This window comes from Vulpes vulpes, chromosome 11 (genome assembly GCF_048418805.1).
Source record: "Vulpes vulpes isolate BD-2025 chromosome 11, VulVul3, whole genome shotgun sequence".
NCBI lineage: Eukaryota > Metazoa > Chordata > Mammalia > Carnivora > Canidae > Vulpes > Vulpes vulpes.
The window spans coordinates 82,712,659-82,731,360 of record NC_132790.1 but is presented as its reverse complement, the minus strand read 5'-3'; the positions used below and the strand labels follow the sequence as shown (position 1 = coordinate 82,731,360).

At 37.9% G+C, this 18,702-nt stretch overlaps 1 long non-coding RNA gene across 7 annotated transcripts in view; it reads left to right on the top strand.

The window, feature by feature from the left end:
- The window catches only part of LOC112932568 (uncharacterized), a 425,597-nt gene that overhangs the window by 296,047 nt on the left and 110,848 nt on the right, over window positions 1–18,702 (top strand). For 5 of the 7 annotated variants that reach the window (XR_011995277.1, XR_011995275.1, XR_011995273.1 and 2 more), the window contains one exon: window positions 17,271–18,064. The exons of 1 other annotated variant lie outside the window; for it this stretch is intronic. This is a non-coding gene — a long non-coding RNA (uncharacterized lncRNA). Of the gene's footprint in view, window positions 1–17,270; window positions 18,065–18,702 lie in introns of those variants that run through there. One more of the 7 variants, XR_011995274.1, reaches the window with a different exon arrangement.

Below are 18,702 nucleotides of genomic sequence, written 5' to 3'. Positions count from 1 at the left end.
AAGAGGGGAATTTGAACACAGACACAGACACAGGAAGAATGTCATGTGACTGTGGAGGCAGAAACTGTGGTGGTACACCTATATAAGCCAAGGAACGCCAAGGATTACAACCACCAGAAGCTAGGACGAGGTAAGAAAAGATCCCCCCCCCCCCCCTTAGAGACTTCAGAGAGAGCACCTTGATTTCCAAAGTCTAGACTCTAGAACTAGAGACAGTAAGTTTCTGTTGTTTTAAGGCATCTAAGTTTGTGGTAATTTCTTATGGCAACCCAAGAAACTAACACACGCTCCAAACCTTTAGCAGATATAAGATCTGCAGTTCCAATGCAAAAATGGAAGATTAAAATTAAAACAATGACAACAAAACAACCCAAATCAACAAAAAACAAATAATCAGAGAAAATTAGAAACTTAGGCAAGACGGACTTTGTAATCAGGGGAGTTAGGGAGATGGAAGAGGAACCTTCTGTGTAAAGAAAATGAATAGTGCACATTGTATCAAACTGAAAGGTCAATGGAGTACCTTCTAGGAAGGAAAAATTCTTCATAATTTTCAGAGAAAATAAAGACAGCCAGATAACCTCCCTGCTCTGTGACAGCTGATCACCAAATGAGAGGTGAAAGATAATAGGAAAGACAGAGATGACATAAAACGGGCCCCAACACGGAGCGTTGCTGGATTAACTCCAGCAGCATTTGTGTACGTTGTCATGTCAATAAAATTACTGAAATTGAAACTTGAAATTGAACAGAGTGTGAAAGAAAGAAGATATTACTCAAGGGACCCAGGCAGTAAATATTCACATTACGGAGAGGTTATATGATGGAAAGTTTCTATGGTTTGTGATGCTACCAAAGTCCAAACAAAGGGGGTGTCATTTCCTTGTTTCCCTCTGTGGTGTTTCTACAGATTTGAGCACTTGGTTATAATGAAATTTGGCTCCTGAGAAGTGAAATCAAAGTTCAGAGATGTGTCAGTAGGTTGGAGTGCATATTCATTTATTGGCATGCCTTGTGGGGCTGCTTTCTCTCAATTAGGAACTGTGAGCTTGCTTTATTCACCAGCAAGAATTTGTTAAGAAGACTAAGTTGTAGGCTTCCAATTCTTGAACAAAAGAGTAAGCCGAGACTGAATATAGCTGCGGTCAGCGTGGTGGTGTAGCTGGAAATTTACCTCTTAATTTCCTTGCTTTCCTTGCTTAATTGTGGAACAAGTCCTTTTACCCCCTTCACAATACATGGATCCCTTACTACATGCTCCCTACACACTTCTGCCAGCTGAGGCAAAGGTCAGGATTTGCCATCCTCTTGGCTGAGCCTGAGAACTGCCAGAGATCAATTTGCTCCCTTTCTTTGGCCAAGAAAGCCCTTCTGCCAGCTGTTTTCATCTCTAGCAGTCTGAGTGCCCAACATGAAGTCTGACATCCCCATACTCCATGTGGCAGGGCCTTGGGAATTCTGCTGATGATCTATACACAGAGTAAGCTCTTGACTCAAAATATGCAGACAGGTTTTTCCTGACGCCCAAACAATTGCCAGTATTTCCCCTTGGAGATTATTTTCTACTGACAGCGTTTGTAGCCTGCTTTAAGTTCTCATGCTCTTATAAAAACAAATCAAAATGAAATAAGACACAGCATCTGAGTCATTACTGGATACACCTAAAAAAGGCTCAAAGTTGTCAGACTGGTGAGAAAGACCCGTTTTATCTTTCCTGGAAATATTACTAATATGCTGAGCTCAAGATAATTGACTCAATTTTTATAAAGCAGTAGAAGGTTGGTATTATTATCCTTATTTTATAAATGAAAACAGAGCCTTAGAGATGTTAGAAAACTTGACCAAATTTGTAGAGTTAGGGTTGGGACCCGGGCATACATCTTTTCCTAATCATGATCTTGACCATTGTACTACACTGCCACCCATGAATAGCAGTTTTCAGGGAAGCAGGGAAGAATGCCAGAGTTGGGTGACCTTAACAGTTATCCAAACAACCCTCCAGCCTACTGATAAATCCCTTCTATAGCACTGCTGAAAAATGTGTGTCTAGGTGCTACCCACACACTTTTAGTGTTGGGGAACTCACCACCTCTCCAGATAGCCTATACTCTGTTTTGAGTCAGATTTACACATTAAAAAATATTTTTATTTATTTATTTTTATTTATTTATTTTTTAAATATTTTATTTATTTATTCATGAGAGACACACAGAGAGAAAGAGGCAGAGACACAGGCAGTGGGAGAAGCAGGCTCCATGCAGGGAGCCTGACGTGGGACTTGATCCCAGGTCTCCAGGATCACACCCTGGGCTAAAGGCAATGCTAAACTGCTGAGCCACCCAGGCTGCCCTAAAAAACATTTTTATTTTATTTTTTTAAAATTTTTTTTATTTACTTATGATAGGCATACAGTGAGAGAGAGAGAGAGAGAGAGAGAGAGAGAGGCAGAGACACAGGCAGAGGGAGAAGCAGGCTCCATGCAGGGAGCCCGATGTGGGACTCAATCCTGGGACTCCAGGATCATGCCCTGGGCTGAAGGTGGCGGCTGAGTCACCCAGGAGTCCCTAAATCTTTGCTTTTAATTCAGTCTTCTAAGAAAGCCTCATCCCTGATGGATTTCAGAAATTTTGTTTTCCTTAGAACATGCCATCGTTTGATTAAAGTCCCTTTGTAATTGTGGGGAATAAAATTTGGACACAATATTCCAGGTGTAGCTAGAAAAGAAGGAGGTGAGACCTTTTTTATCAATCCTTTTTGCCATTTTTGGGTCTTGAGAAGCAGCCCGATACTAAGTTTCACACAAGATTAACTTGGGCTCTGCTCTGAGTTACAATTTGAGATGAGCCAGGTGTACTTTTATACTATCAACGAAGAGAGCAATTTTAGGAACACAGGCCATAGTGAAAATGCTCAGCCCTTAGTGTATTACATTGACCAACTTTTGTAAAGATATAAACATAGTTCTCGGTCCAAATTGAACTCATTAAATCTCACGTCTCAATTGATGTTATAAATGTTGCAGTCTAGATACCTCTTCCATGGCTATTCGCCAAGGACCTTCGTATAAATCTATAGATGAGACTATCTTATCAGTTCCAATACATTGGTTAGGGCAGACATTCTAGGTATAGTATATACATTTTGGACACAGCCTGCGGTTTTCTGTAAATCATCCAGTTTAGGAGCAAGAACAATCAAGAAGCCCAAAAACTTACAAGAAATGTGTTACGTCTCTGTCTTAGTCTACTTGGGCTGCTATACCACTTCCTGGAGAAAGCTGAGAAACCAAGGCTCAATGAGGTGTAATGACTTGGCCAAGGCAAGAAACTGGCAGGCAGTCTTCAAACTCTTGTAAGCTCATTCTAAGTCTAGCTCATCTGCTACCAGCCCCCCGCCTCCCCTAGCTTTACTGTTCCAAATTATGGTCTTCCCAGGCAATTTGAAAGCATGATGACTTTCTTCTCAAAGTCAGGGTTTCCTCAGAATTATCCTATTGTGATATCAATGAACTAATTCCAGATTCATCTTAAAGTTAACTAAAGAGGACAAATACAAAGTTACTCATCCTATTGCAATCATTTTGTCTAAATGAGGGAGGCTACTTTGAGTTGACTTTTCTCACCAGATCAAATAAATGATTTTTAAGAATCCAAATGTATTTTTCACTTAGAAAACAAGAGAAAGTAAAGCAAAAGATTTTATTGAGTTACAGGAAGAGATTTTCATCAGTCAATTCATATTACTACCAATCTTTTAGATTTAAGATTTAAAAGTAGAGACAGATTGGGTGAAAGGGTGGGTACTGAGTTTGATCAAACTGCAAACTAGCAGCATCCAAAGGCTTTGTGGTGGATGATATTTTCAAATGTTACAGAATAAGGAAAACCTCTAAATTTTTGAGCCGGAATTCCTTCAGTATTGAGGATTTGGGTTGTGGGTTATAAGGCTCCCAGGGCCAGGCATGAAATGTCAGTGTATAGGATTATAGGGGTTAATGGTGCACACTTTGACCAAAAGCATTGAAAAAAACCCCCAAAAAACTAAACAGTCCACTAGCCAAACATACAATGCTCCAGGTCAGAGTTGGTTCCTGGGGTTCTAATTAATGATGCCTAGGCCATTAATGACCCATTCTTTTTGCTACTTTACGTGGTACAGAATCCAACTCCTCTTGTTGGTCCTGGTTTCAGATTCTTTGGTCAGCTCTGGAGGGCTGAGGTAACTGCTCTGTGTGTGGAAACATACTACAGGAGGAAATACCTGTACTTGGGAAAGGAGAAGAAATCTGGTCACACTATAACCCATGGAGGAAGATGATAAAAATGAAGAGATACCCTTACTTTAGTTGCCTAGAACTTTCAAGTCCTACAACTTTTGGGGGCAACCTCACTGATGACTTTTTAAATGTTTCAAATATTTCTCTTATGCCCAATGGAACCAGCATCCTCTTCTCTTTCTTCAAGAATTTTATTAGGGGAAAATTTCAAAAGTACAAAAAGAGAGAGAGAATAGTTCAATGAACCCCTACATATCCTCACTCAGCTTCAATAATTGTAAGTTCACAGTCAATTTTGCTTCCTCTATTTCCCACTTACTGACTTTCCCTCTCCAATCCTCCCTTCCTCATTTTTTGAAGCAAATTTCAACCATTGGGTCAATTTATCTACAAATAATTCAGCATGTATCTCAAAAACTTAGGTATTCTTTCTTGGAATCCCTAACCATAACCACAACACATAAAATTACATAACCATACATTACTACAGAAAAAACTCCTTAATATAATGAAATATTCAATCAGTGTTCACATTTCCTTGATTGTCTCATTTTTATATTTTGTAGTTTGGTTCAATCCAAATTCAAATAGGGTCCATGCTTTGCAGTTGTTGATATCTATTACAAGTCTCTTTTAACTTAAATGTTCCTCTTCCATCTCATTTTCACTCTCTTTTTCTTTGTAATTTAGTTGTTGAAGAAACTGAATTGTCTGTCCTAAAGGGTTTTCCACTGTCTGGAATTCACTAATTGGATCCCATGGTGTCATGTAATGAGTTGCTCTGTTCCTCTAAATTGCTAGTTAGATCTAGGGGCTTGATTAGAGTCAGGTTTTATTTTATTTATTAATTTATTTTTTTGCAAGACCACTTAGTTGGTAGTGTTCTGTACTTTCATCAGGAGATCTACAATGTTCAAGTATCTCTCGTGACATGAGCAGCATTGATGATCATTATCTAGGTCCATCAATTCCTTTGTAACTACCAGATATTTATTTCCTAATTCCATCATTTTTTTCTTCACTTGGTATGTGGAACACCTCTTAAAAGAAAAACTTCCCCTCATCATTAATTAGGTTACTCTGAGGTACAGATCTTTATAAGACAGGAAAGATAATTCCTTGATTCTTTCTTTGTATCAGTTTTCAGAATAATGGTTTCCTAATTTTCCATCAGTTACTACTGAGTTTGCTTTTGGCTGCTATTTTTTTTTTTTTAACAACATTTGGGCTTATGGACTCAAACATACCTGATATTATAGTAAAACACTGATATTTATTCTTATCAGTGGCCATATTGTCCCAATTTCAGAGAGTGGGAGACTTTTCAGTTTGGATTCTGAATCCTTTTGACAAAATCCTAGTCCCCCTTAATTACCTCCTTCCTTTTTAGTAAAATAAGATATTTCAGCCTCACCTTGTTTCTTAACCCAGAACTAGAACCAGCCATTTCTTCAAGGAGAATCCTTTAGGGGGAAATAGTTAGAAACCATAGTCTGGATAGTAAGAGTGCTGATTGCTCTTGGGTTGGTTATTGTTTCTAGACTTTTCAGCAGATAGAGCTGGGAAATACATTTTCAAAAGAAAAAATTCATCATGACATTATTCTGGTATTTCCAATTCAAATTCAGGATTATGGGGTTTTTACTTCCTTGTTCTTATGCCTGTAACCTTTTCTCCTGTACTGAAAATCCCAGTTATCAAAAATGTCAACATAAGCATTCATTAATTTTATTCCACAATACACATAAAACAATCTGAGAATAATAGTCAACAATGCAAATAATATGATAACTAGATACACATAACTTACAATATTTTTGCAGTTACTTTATTTTAGAATTTGTCCTATTTAAGATGTAAAGTCAATTGATGTGTTTTAAAATATCTTGGAATAGTTTTTCTCTGTATGGTTATGCCACCAACTTAGGTTTATTTGCTTCACTTTGCCTTAAAATTTTAGAGAATTCTTTTTAAAAATTTAATTTTGGTTTATACTAGTATCTCCTCTTTCTATTAAAGTTTATCTGGAAACTGGTGTTCCTCCTACTTAGTTTTTTTTTTTCTCCTACTTAGTTTTGATTTAATATTTTCCTTTCCTGAATTATGGAGTTGTGCTCTGTGTCTTGCTTCCTTTAACCACCATTAATTTTCTGTACGTCTTTGCCTTAATCTTAATCTTAAGACCTTCCTAGTTCCTTAAATTGACCTCAAATGATCATTAACACAGGATCATTTATGTACACAGGAGACTTTTAATTAAGGATTATTTGTGGGTAATGGGTAGGGCTTTTAGGCAGTCACTTAAAATTGAGTATAGGCATCATATTCTAAAATTAGTCACAATCCCCCATAAGCCCTGGCCTGCTGCCATCTGTTATCCTTCTGAGTTCTCTCTTTCATTTTCTGCCTCAAACCACAAATTTACAGTTCTTCACTTGTTCCCCTTCCCCCCCTGTGCCCCCGGCCCTGGAGAAATAGCTTTTGGGGATTAGCATATAGAGAAAGAAAAGTAGTAGTAGCTCATATATCATAACAGGTTGAAGAATGCAGATAGGGCAGACATACCATTGTTAGCAGACCCTGCAGTAAGTACAGGCAATACAAGCCTGCAGGGAAAGTAGTTTACCCACTCATAAAACACTCTACTAAGCCACCATTTAAAAAAAATGAAACAATAGTCTGAAAATGCATTGTTGTACTAACTACCACCATTACAAATAAAAGGAAATGTCACATTTTATTAATTTTAAATTTATCTTCTTTGTATAGCTCCACCATTTAGAAAGGTTGCTGCTCTTCTGAACGTGGCAGCTACAAGGTCAACTGAGAAATAAAAGGGTAATCTTATTGGCCAACTGGTGTTTCTTCATTTTTCCTTATCACTTGGGCCAGGAAATTCGGAGTCTCAGGCTGGGCCAGTAAGGTTAACTCTCCCAGCATAATAGCCCAATAAAGCATTAGAGGCATGATGGGGAGCTACAAGGCTGGTGACACTTGTGGGCAGGAAAGCATGGCCCCATAACTGGTACAGAAAGAAGAGAAATACTTGCTGAGTTGGGTATCCATGAACTATCTTGGGTATCTGTGAACTTTCTCCATTGTCTTCATTTTTTCTTCCAGTCCTGGCCCTGCATTCCAGGGACCTACGAATTCACAGAATTCTTGCCAGGGCAGCTGGTGACTATGGAGGAGAATAGGGAGTAGTGAGTGTCCAGGGCAGGAAATTCGTAGCCTGGGTACTCTGGCTACAGCCCAGAGCAAGGGGAATGCTCAGAGGAAAACAGGATTGCAATGGGTGGGGTGTATGTGGATAGAGGGGAGATGTGATTGAAAGGATTGTGGTCTTCAGGGAATGCAGAGTTGGGAGAGTATGGAGGACCCTGACAGGGGATGGCTCCAGCTCTCCTGCACAGAGATTCCAGTGCCTGAGTCTTCCATGCTAAGTCTGTGCCTGGACTCAGTCCATCCTCATTCTCTTGCCATTTTCTTAAACAGAGCAGTTCAGCTCCTATCTCCAACCCAAACCAAGCTCTTGAGCCAGCTTCCTCTATCCAAGCACCCACTGTTGTGTCCTGTAAGCACAGAGCCATCTCCCCAGGGTCTCCATACTTTCACAGCTGAAAACACCGACAGAAGCTTAGAGATCATATATTTCCTGGTTACCTGATCATAGTCTAGTCTGTCTCTTCCCGCCCTTCCTTCCAAAGCCAGAGTCTAGTGCTTGTGGGATATTTTCCTTCTCATTTCTTTAAGTTTATAGAAGCATCAGAAAAAGTAGAAACTGCTGTGCAGCCCAGAAAGTGTGACTATATCCCATATGACAGAAGTTGGACTCAATAATTTTTTTCTTTCATTTCCGCTCTCAGTTCCTTTTCTGAAAAAAGACGAGCTTTCTATGTGTGCCTGAAATAGTGGGTCATATAATAGCTCCCTCAGTCCTGCTGCAGTGTTTTCTCCTGCTCTCAAGGTCTTGCTGCTTTCTGTAAACCAGCAAGAACAAAGAGATTTCAGACCCTTTAAAGATTGGTGGGTTTTCTCTCAGTTTATAATCAGAGGGATACCACCACCATCAATAAAAACACTCCCAAAGGAAATACAATGAAAATATGTAATTATAGTGTGGAGAAACTACTTTAAATAGACAATTAAAAAATTCATATTTGTTCTCCCTTATGAAGTATCCATAGCTTCTTAAGTACCATGTGGCCAACCCTCATGGAGGAAAGTCTTCTCTGGTCCAGGACATGGATGTTCTCTGGCCTGTTCACTTCCTGCCCATTTGAGTCTTCCCTGATGGAATCATTGTCTGACTGCAGGGGGAGTACTTTATTCCACCTTACTTTTGTCTTTACGACTTAACTCCTAGAGAGCAGAAATCTTTGAGATACAGATCCCCATCATGTCAATCAACACGTTTTCTCTAATCACCTTTTCAGTTCCAGAAGGAGAAGTTGGTTTTATAGGGCAGTGATGGCCCTGTTGCATGACGGGAGTGTGAGCACATGGAGAAGCCGTCTCCTGCAGTCCACCTTCTTTAGCTACCTCACAGTCCAGCTGGTGATAGTCGGTCTCATATTTCACACCTGTTGTTCGTAATGCTCTTTCCCCATCTCAGCCTTCATAACAATATCTTGAAAACTGTTGAGAAATGCTACTTTTGGTGACTGACTGTGCTCTGAGAGTGTTGGTGACCGTTGTTTCTCCCAGCTGACCGGGGGCCACCCAGAAACATCAGTTCCTGGGGCCTCTAGACTGATAATAATGGGTGCCAACTTTATCGTGAGTTTTTCTGTATCTCTTTCTTCTTCTGCCAGAGGAGTCACTGTCTTGAGGACTTCCACGCCTGGGCTCAGCATGGTCTAGATCTCTGAGTCCAGACAGGAGTCTGGGCTCTGGCCTCTTGGGATTCCTGGCAAGACCTACCGTTTAACCTCTCCAGGTTTTGTGCAATTCTAGTGACTGTATTTGGAAACCCAAATTGGAGTAAATATCTGACATGTTTAAATGGACTTAATGGACTTATGGGATCTCTGTAATAGAATGTGTCCAGTCAGTGCTGACCAAAGAATCTGTGCCATATGACCACCTTGGTGGGTTACTGGCACCTAAATGATAATCATAGACTCAGCAATGAGGTGCTCTGCCACCATGGCCGCTCCTGTACATTTCTCAGCAACTTGCCATTTCTGGACTCTGCACAGTTATTCATAGGCCATATATCCCCAGGCAGGCCTTATTCTTTCTGTGACCACATTTCTCACCTATAAAACAAAAGAGTTTTAGTAGAAAATCTCTAAGAGTTTTTTTTTTCTAACTTTAACAGCTGTATGGTGTTATGATCTCTACTTTTGATTTATCTTTCCTTTCTCCCATATATCCTTGAGAAATCCCAAGAATGAGGAAACTGGACCCTAGGTGACCACTGCAACTTACCAGAATATAAAGTATTCTCCTCTTTTTCTCCAAAGCCAAATGTAAGAGATTTGCAAAAGCTCCACTGGGACAAACTGTGTTTCTGAATCACTCACCCTAGTTATTTATTTGCATTAAAAATTAGTATTGCACTGCGTTTATAGAAACAGTGTTTACAGGTTTAGCATGGATCCTGACCATTAATGGAAAAATAAATTAAAATTCCTCCTCTACCTAAGGAATCTTGGCACACTTATGGATAAGACTTGTGTTATTAAACAAGGCTTAGAGGAGATGCAGGAGACTGTGTCCTTGACGAAACTGGGTATCTGTTATCTGGTAATGTGTCTTATCATGAGGTTCCCAGGGAATTGACTTGCAAATCAGAGCTCAGAAGCCCACAGGGGTGGACAATAGAGCTGTCTGGTGAGCAGAGCTGGGGAATAAGAAGAGGAAAGATGAGAGAGCTCTTCAGACATTAGTCTCCCAGGGGCTTCCAAGAGCTGCTTCTCAGATGAGATGTTCTTAACACAACTGCACTTGGTGATGTTCCTCTGGGAGTATATCCTCAACTACCCACACTTCCTGCCCTTGACCAGATTTTCTGCTCTGGGAATACATGGGAGTGGAGGTGGGGGGTAGTGGAGAGCAAGGACCAGAGTGATCAACACGTCTGCCAGTGTCAAAGGTCTCAAGATTTGTTCCTGATTAAATGTGGCACTTTGGTGCACCTTCCAGGCTGCTTCCTCTAACAAAGACAAGTATAAGTCCACTGTTGTTTCAACCCACGCTTACTGAGCACCTACTCAGTACTGCCCTGTTGATGGGACAACCTAGCAGAGGCACAGGCTCCTTGGCAAGAAATTATAATGCAGTGTGGTCAGACCAGTTAAACACAGGGTGCTGTGGGAGCACAGTGGGGGCCCTGACCTTACCTGGCCATTAGGGAAAATCTGGGCAGCATCTCTTAGGCCAACCGCTGACTCAGTCTCTATAGACGGTGTCTGCTTGAGAGAGAAAGAGCAAGGGGAAGTAAGCAAAAAAGGTCATTTACAATTCTGCCATTCATAAATTTGTCCATAGCTTTTTGGAAGGCATTTATAGTTCCTGCCAGCACTACCTCTTGGGGGTGATGAATTCCAATAAGTTCCAATCCGTTTATTACTCACTGTGAGAGAAATTGCTTCCTTTTATGTCTGGAACTAAACCTGGGTCACGTTTCACAGGATATCTCCTAGTCACAGAGTTTCGGAATTTGGTAAGTCTGTGCCCCACGCATCAAGATTCTTGGTTCTGTGGACCCTCGTCCCTTCCCCTCCTGGGCTTCAGCCTGAAGAGCCTAACCTTTCAGCCTGATATCCCCATTTTATTTGTCCTTCTCTGAATCTCTGGTTGTCATGGTGGCCAGCCCATCTTCAACCATCCTGTTTCACAAGAAAACACAAAAACTGCTTTGTATAAAAGAAGACTTTTTGCTTTCTGTTTTGGAGAGTACTGCATGGGAACAGAAGATAACTGACTGAGAGTCACTCTGGGGCAGGGACCCCACTTCTGAAGCATCTTTGTACTGCCATGATCTCACACATAATCTGTGGCATGATTGGCACTTGAAGGATGGATGCCTGTAGGGTAACCCAAGTAAACGAATATCCTGAGTGTTGGTGGGTCCCTGTGTTCCATCATTACTGAGATTCCAGAGCCCCATACATTATACTTAGAGTTCTGATTTTTTAAAATTTCTAACCTTTTTAACCTCTCACTAGAATTTTAAGTGTTTCCTCAGTGTCACTACTCTTTACTGCCTGGTGGGGTGATCTTTTTATATTGCTTTCTTTACAAAATTATTGTGTTTTTATGGTTATAAAGTGGAAATGTTGATTTTAGAGCATTTGGAAAGGCTGAAAGAATAAAGTAGAAATGTAAAATCATCCACAGTTTAACTACACCTTAACACATTTCTTCTCAGTCTTTTCCATAATGCATATGTAATTTTTTCTTTTACAAAATTGGAATCTTCCTGAGCATTGTGCATTGATTTTTCTCATGTAATACCACATCATGAATATTTTTACATGTCAGGGAATATTCTTTGAAGACATGTTTTATTCTTTTATTTATTTTTGTTCTTGTTATTTGTTTTTTAATTGACATATACTTGACATGCAAATGTGTATTAATTTCAGGTGTACAACATACTCATTTGACAACTATATACATTACGCTCTGCTCACCACAAGTGAAGCTATCATCTGTCACCATACAATGCTATTATAATACCACTGTCTATAGTCCCAATGCTTTATCTTATCCTCATGACTTACTCATTCCATAACTTGAAGTCTGTATCTCCCACTCCTCTTCACCTATTTTGCCCATCTCCCCACCTGCTTTCCATTTTGATGACCACCAATTTGTTCTCTGTCTATTCCTGATTTTTGGTTGTTTCTTGGGCTGTTTTTTTTTTAGATTCCATATATAAGTGAAATTGTACAGTATTTGTCTTTCACCCTCTGACTTATTTCATTTAGCAAACACCCTCTAGGTCCATCTATGTTGTCACAAATCTTGAGATCTCATTCTTTTTCATGACTGAATAATATTCTATTATATATAATAGGATATTATAGAATATATATAATAGAATATTATATATATATAATAGAATATATATAATATAACATTATTCAGATATGGTATATACTATACCATTATATACCATATCTTCTTTATCCATTCTGGTATCAATGAACAGGTGGGGTGCTCCCATATCTTGGCTATTGTACATAATGCTGCAGTGAACATAGGGGTGCATATCTCTCTTCTAAGTAGTATTTTTGTTTTCTTTGCATAAATACCCAGTAGTGAAATTACTAGATCATATGACATTTCCACTTTTCATTTTTTGGAGAATCTTTATACTTTTGAAGATATCATTTTAAATGATTATTTGATAGTTTAACAGTTATTCTTTCTTGGATAGGCCAGTCGTTTACAGTGTTTTGTTATCACATCTATTTCTATTTTTCTTAATATTGTCATAATCTACCAGGTCTGATTATTTCCTGTCCACTAGAGTGCTTTATTTAACTCAGTGATCTCCAAAGTGAGGTGTGGTCACTCATTATGCAAGGGGATTGGGAATGTGGAAAGAAAATATTATAATATATTATAATATATAACATATAATATAATATATTATATAATATTATAGCTCTGATTTTTGTTTTTATTTTATTTTCTACTTCCTAATGCCTGTTTGAAAATCCATATAGTATGCCGGTATAGGAGTACATGCATGTAATCTAATAGTAAGTGGCCATATTCAGAAGACCCAGCTCAGATTTTTTTTTTTTTTTCCTAGAGGGGATTGCAATGAAAATCATTTGGTGACCTAAGTCATCCAGAAAATTTGAAACCTTTCCTTCTCTTGGAGTTTTCCTGAAGTTCTAGGATTTTAGGGCAAGCTGGATTATGAAGGCTCTTCCAAGTTTTTGTGATTCCACATGAATTTTAGGGCTGTTTTTTTTTCTATTTCTCCCTTCCAAGTACTAACCAGGCTCGACCCTGCTTAGCTTCCGAGATCAGACGAGATCGGGCGCGTTCAGGGTGGTATGGCCGTAGACTTTTTTTCTATTTCTATGAAAGATAGCACAAACAGAAATGAGAGAGGTAAAATCATTATACATTCTACAGAACAAGCTAGAGGCATCATATTTCCTGATGTCAAGCTATGTTTCAAAGCTACAGTAATCAAAACAGAATAGTAGTGGCATAAAAACAGACACAGACTAATAGAACAGAATCAAGAGCTCAGAAATAAATCCATGCATATATGTCAACTATTCTTTGACAAGAGCCAAGAACACACAAGGCAGTGGCAAAGAACAATCTCTTTAATAAGTGGTGCTGGAAAAACTGGATATCCACATGCAGAAGAATAAAATTGGATGCTGATCTTACACCATGCACAAAAATTGACTTGAAATGGATGCAAGACTTAAGTGTAAAACCTGAAACCATTAAACCCCTGGGAAGGAAAAAAATGTAGGGAAAAAGCTCCTTAACATTGGTCTCAGCAATGATTTTTTTGGATAGGATATGAAGAGTACAGACCACAAAAGCAAAAAATAAACAAGTAGGACTACATCAAACTAAAAAGCTTCTATATATCAAAGGAAATAATCAGCAAAATGAAAGGCAACCTATGGAATGGGAGAAAATATTTGCAAATCATGTATCTGACCAGGGATTAATATCCATATGAATTTTTATAATTGGTTTGTCAATTTTTACAAAAAAATCCTGCTACAATTTGATTGGGATTACATTGAATGTATAGATTAATTTGGGAGATTTAACATCTTAACAATATTTAACATATTAAGGCTATTTAACATCATAACAATCTTATGATTCAGGAACATAGACTCACTCTCTTTATTTAGATCATCTTTAATTTCTATCAGCAGTGTTTTTTAGTTTTACTAGTATAGGTCTTTCATATCTTTTGTGAGATTTATCCATAAGTAGTTAATTTTTTATGCTCTTCTAAATAGCATTGATTTTTAAATTTCAGCTTCCAATTGTTTGTTGCTAGTTTATAGAAACACAATTGATTTTTGTATATCGATCTTATATCTTGAAACCTTTCTAAACTCACTCATTAGTTCAAATAGCATTTTTGTAGATTTCATTGAATTTTTCTACATAGATAATCATATTATCTTTGAATAAGTACAGTCTTAACTTTTCTTTTCCTATCTGAATGACTAATTTCTTCTTGCCTTAATGAACTGGCTAGAACCCATAGCAAAATGTTAAATAGAGATGGTGAGACTGGGTATCTTTGTCTTATTCTCAATATTAAGGCAAAATAGTCCTTCACATTTAAATATGATATTAGCTATAAATTTTCCGGATCTGCCCTTAATCACATTGAGAAATTTTTTTTTAATTCCTATTTTGCTGAATGTTTTTATCAGGAATGATTGTGTTGATTTTGTCAAATGCTTTCACTGCATCAATTGAAATTGATCATACAATTTTCTTTTTGGTTTGTTAATGTGGCAAATTACACTGATTTTTTCTAAATGTTAATCTAGCCTTGTCCTCCTGGGATAGACTCTACTTAATAATGATGTATTATTCTTTTTGTGTGTTGTTAAATTTGGTCTGTGAAAATTTTGTTAAGTTGTTTGAGTCAACATTCATGAGGTCTGTTAGTCTAGAGTTTTCTTGTAATATCTTTGTTTGCTTTTAATAACAGGATAATTCTGACCTCATGGAATGAGTGGGAAAGTTTTTGTCCTTTTTCATTTTCTTCAAGGATTTATGTAGAATTGATACTATTTTTTCCTCAAATGTTTGGTAGAATTCACGAGGGAAGCCATCTGGATTTGGAGGTTTTTTTCTGGGGAAATTTTTAACTATAAATTAAATTCATTAATAATGTATGAGACTATTCAGGTTATTTCTTTCTGAGTGAATTTTGGCAATTTTGTCATGCAAGGAATTTGTCCACTTTATTTAAGTTTTCAAATTTATTGTTATAAAGGTATTCATAATATCCCCTATAATCTTTTTAATATCTGTAGAATGTATAATGATTTTACCTCTCTCATTCCTGTTACTGCTAATTTGTATCTTAGCTCTGTCTCTTTATTGATTAATTTGGCTAGTGGCTAGAGGTTTATAGGTCTTCTAAAAAAAAAAACCAGCTTTCAGTTTCATTGATTTTTTTCTATGTTGTGTTTGGTTTCTTTATCCACTGATATTTACTCTGATCATTATTATTTCTGTTCTGTTTACATTGGGTTTTATGTCTATATTTTTGTAGCTTCTTAGGGTGGAGGCTGAGGTCACTGAGTTGAGACATTCCTTTTTTTCTAATAAGGCATTTGGTACTATAAATTTCCCCCTAAGTACAACTTTAGCAGCATCTTGCACATTTTGTTATGTTGTGTTTTCACATTTTTTCAGTTTCGAATACTTTTTATTTTTTCAAATACTTTTTAATCACACTTTTGATTTTTTCTTTGACCCACAGGTTATTTGGAAGTATGCTTTTTATTTTTTAAATATTTGATAAATTTTTAGAGTTCTGCTGTTGGTTTTATAATTTAATTCCATTTTGGCTGGAAAATACACACTGTATGAATTCAATTCATTTAAATTTGAGACTGTTTTATGCTCCAGCCATAATTTGAGACTTATTTTATGTATATGTTTCATGTACACTTGAAAAGAATGTGTATTCTGCTGTTGTTGAATGGAGAGTATTCTATAAATGCCATTGAGGTCCACAGGCTCTCCACTCTGAATGCTCTAAACTCAGGAAGTTCCCTGAGCTCTGCTTGGCTTCCCCTGTTTTTCTCTAAGGTCTGGAAACCTTCTTGAGGCAATAATAACACCCACCTCATTTGCTTCCCATTCTTCAGGAATCATGTCTGACATCCAATGGCTTGAAAACCTTTCTTTCTTTCTTCTTTCTTTCTTTCTTTCTTTCTTTCTTTCTTTCTTTCTTTCTTTCTTCTTTCTTTCTTTCTTCTTTCTTTCTTCTTTCTTTCTTTCTTTCTTTCTTTCTTTCTTTCTTTCTTTCTTCTTTTTTCTTCTTTCTTTCTATCTTCAAAAATATTGTTTTTTTCAGGGAGGGGGTTAAACCCAGCCGCTGTTATTTCATCTTGGTCAGAAGTGAAAACTATAAATAGTTTTTTATTCAGTTAATGTTGCCAGTCTGTTTCCAGATAAAGTCAGTTTTTAATATAAATTTAAATATTATAATAAGATAACTCTCAACAGGTTCTATTTTTAAATCAACTTTATTGGGGAATAAGTCACATGGTATAAAATACACACATTTTAAGTGATCATTTTAGTGAGTTTTGACAGATGTGCAAAGCTGTTTGACCCTATTCAAGAAATAGAACATTTCTATCATCCCATAAAGTTCCTTTCAACAAAGTTTTAATGTACAATTATGAGAAGTCAGTTGAACTCTATGTGTTGACTCTTGAGTGAGGGAAAGGAGCCCATCAAGTGGATTGACTCCCCTTCTTGCTTGCTCCGGATTTCACTCTACTGTGTTATCTCCTTTGCCTAGGTAGACAGACCCATATGTGACTCTCCACAAAATGAATTATTGGACCTCAGGAACTGGGTGATTTTTGTAAGAAGGCAGGGTTCAACAATCAACAAGATGAGGAATTGTTTTGGGAGCTCAGTGCTCCCCCTTGACAGTCATGGGATGCCTTAGGCTATAACATACTTTCTACCTTGGACCCCTGGGGACCTTCATTTCTGCGATTTTTGAGGTCATTTGTTATACAACGTTATTGTCACAGTGATTAATTGATATATGGTGTTTGATAAATATTGCTGGACTCCTTTCCAAAAATGTACTTATATTTATACTGTCCCAAGCTTGCCAAACTGAGTATTATTTTTATTTTTTCCAGTTTTATTGAGATATAATTGACATACATCACTGTATAAGTTTAAAATGTACTGCATAATGTATTCTTATTTTTAGCTTCTGAAAGTTTAATAGGCTAAATCATATTTTCATTATTGTTTTGTTTTTCAGAAACATTTCTGAACTTCCCAGGCACCTGTGAGCCATGCTGGCATAAAGCATTAATGGGTCTCATTTCCCTTCTGGTGGGTGCACCTGAGGGAACCCTGCATGGCAGCTGGTTGTAGAAGAAGCCAAAAACAGAAGCTGACAGCAAATCATAAAGCCCCTGGGATCGTGTCCTATTTAAATAGATCACCTTGTTTCCAAACATTCATTTATTTCCCTTTTGATTCTTTCTCCTCCATTTGTAATCCTGTATTTCCAGTTTCACAGTTTTCTGGTGTTTACCATGTGTTAGGCACTGTGCTAGCCACCTTTGGCACCACATCCTATAATAAGCAAAGCTGCCTGTAAGCCATTCTACCCCTCTCCTTGCTCTTGTATAGCCTTCATCTGCCCCATTAGCTTTGGGCTCAGAATTCATATCCTGGCCTTGGCCACTGTGTTGCTCCCTGAATCTCTCCTAGCCTATCAGGGACCTGAGGGCTCTTCCTCAAACCTGCCTCACTTGGCACATTGAGAGACAGGGGCAGCAGCAAGGAAGTCCTGCAGTAAGTGAGGGAGACTGGACCGTGAGGGCTACTGACCTTTTTTCATATCTGGACCTCCCAGCTGTCTTCATTGGTAAGGATAGATATATTTCTATATTTTTATTTACTTGTTAAGCCTCCCCTTATATGCATTTTCTGCTCATGTTCTTTGTCTACTTATCTACTGAGGTCTTGAATTTAAAAAAAATCAATTTATATGAATTCTTTATGTAGCAGAGATATTAAAGCATTTCTGCAATGTTTGCTGCAAAATTCTTTCTCTGTCCAATATTTGTTTCCTTGGCTTTTGCTATAAAGAAGATATGTCTTCTGAGTGTAAAGTCTGTACCCATAAATAAGAAGGGCCATATTTAAATGTGTGTACCTTTCTCTTATCTTTACATAGCCTATAATATGTTTTCTCAGGCAGTTTAAGTCTCACTCTGGAATGCTCAGATTAGCAGCCAAGAATGTGTTCAGGAGGAGGGAGAAATTGGATCCCTCAGTGGCAGGAATGGCTAATGACATTTTCTCCCTGATGAGGCTCTATGGTCCACTCTTCATTTATGCATTCTAAAATATTTATTGAGCATCTACTCTATGCCAGGCACCACTGCCTGGGACATTTTGGGCCTGGTTTAATGGTCACTGAGATTTAATTGAGTTTTGATGAGATGGATGAATCATACACTTTATCAATAAAGTTGAGTATTACCTTAGTCGCATTCTTAGAGTTATTAACCTTAGGGTCTATGGAGATGATTTTGAGGGAGCAAGGAAGATATAGTTCCTGCCCTCCAGAGGTTCACAGAAGATTGGAGAAGGCATTCAGTAAAAGACAATTACTGGGAGCTGGGGCAGGGGCTGTGATGGAGACTGTGGGATGGGGGCTGGGAGCTTTCCAAGAATAT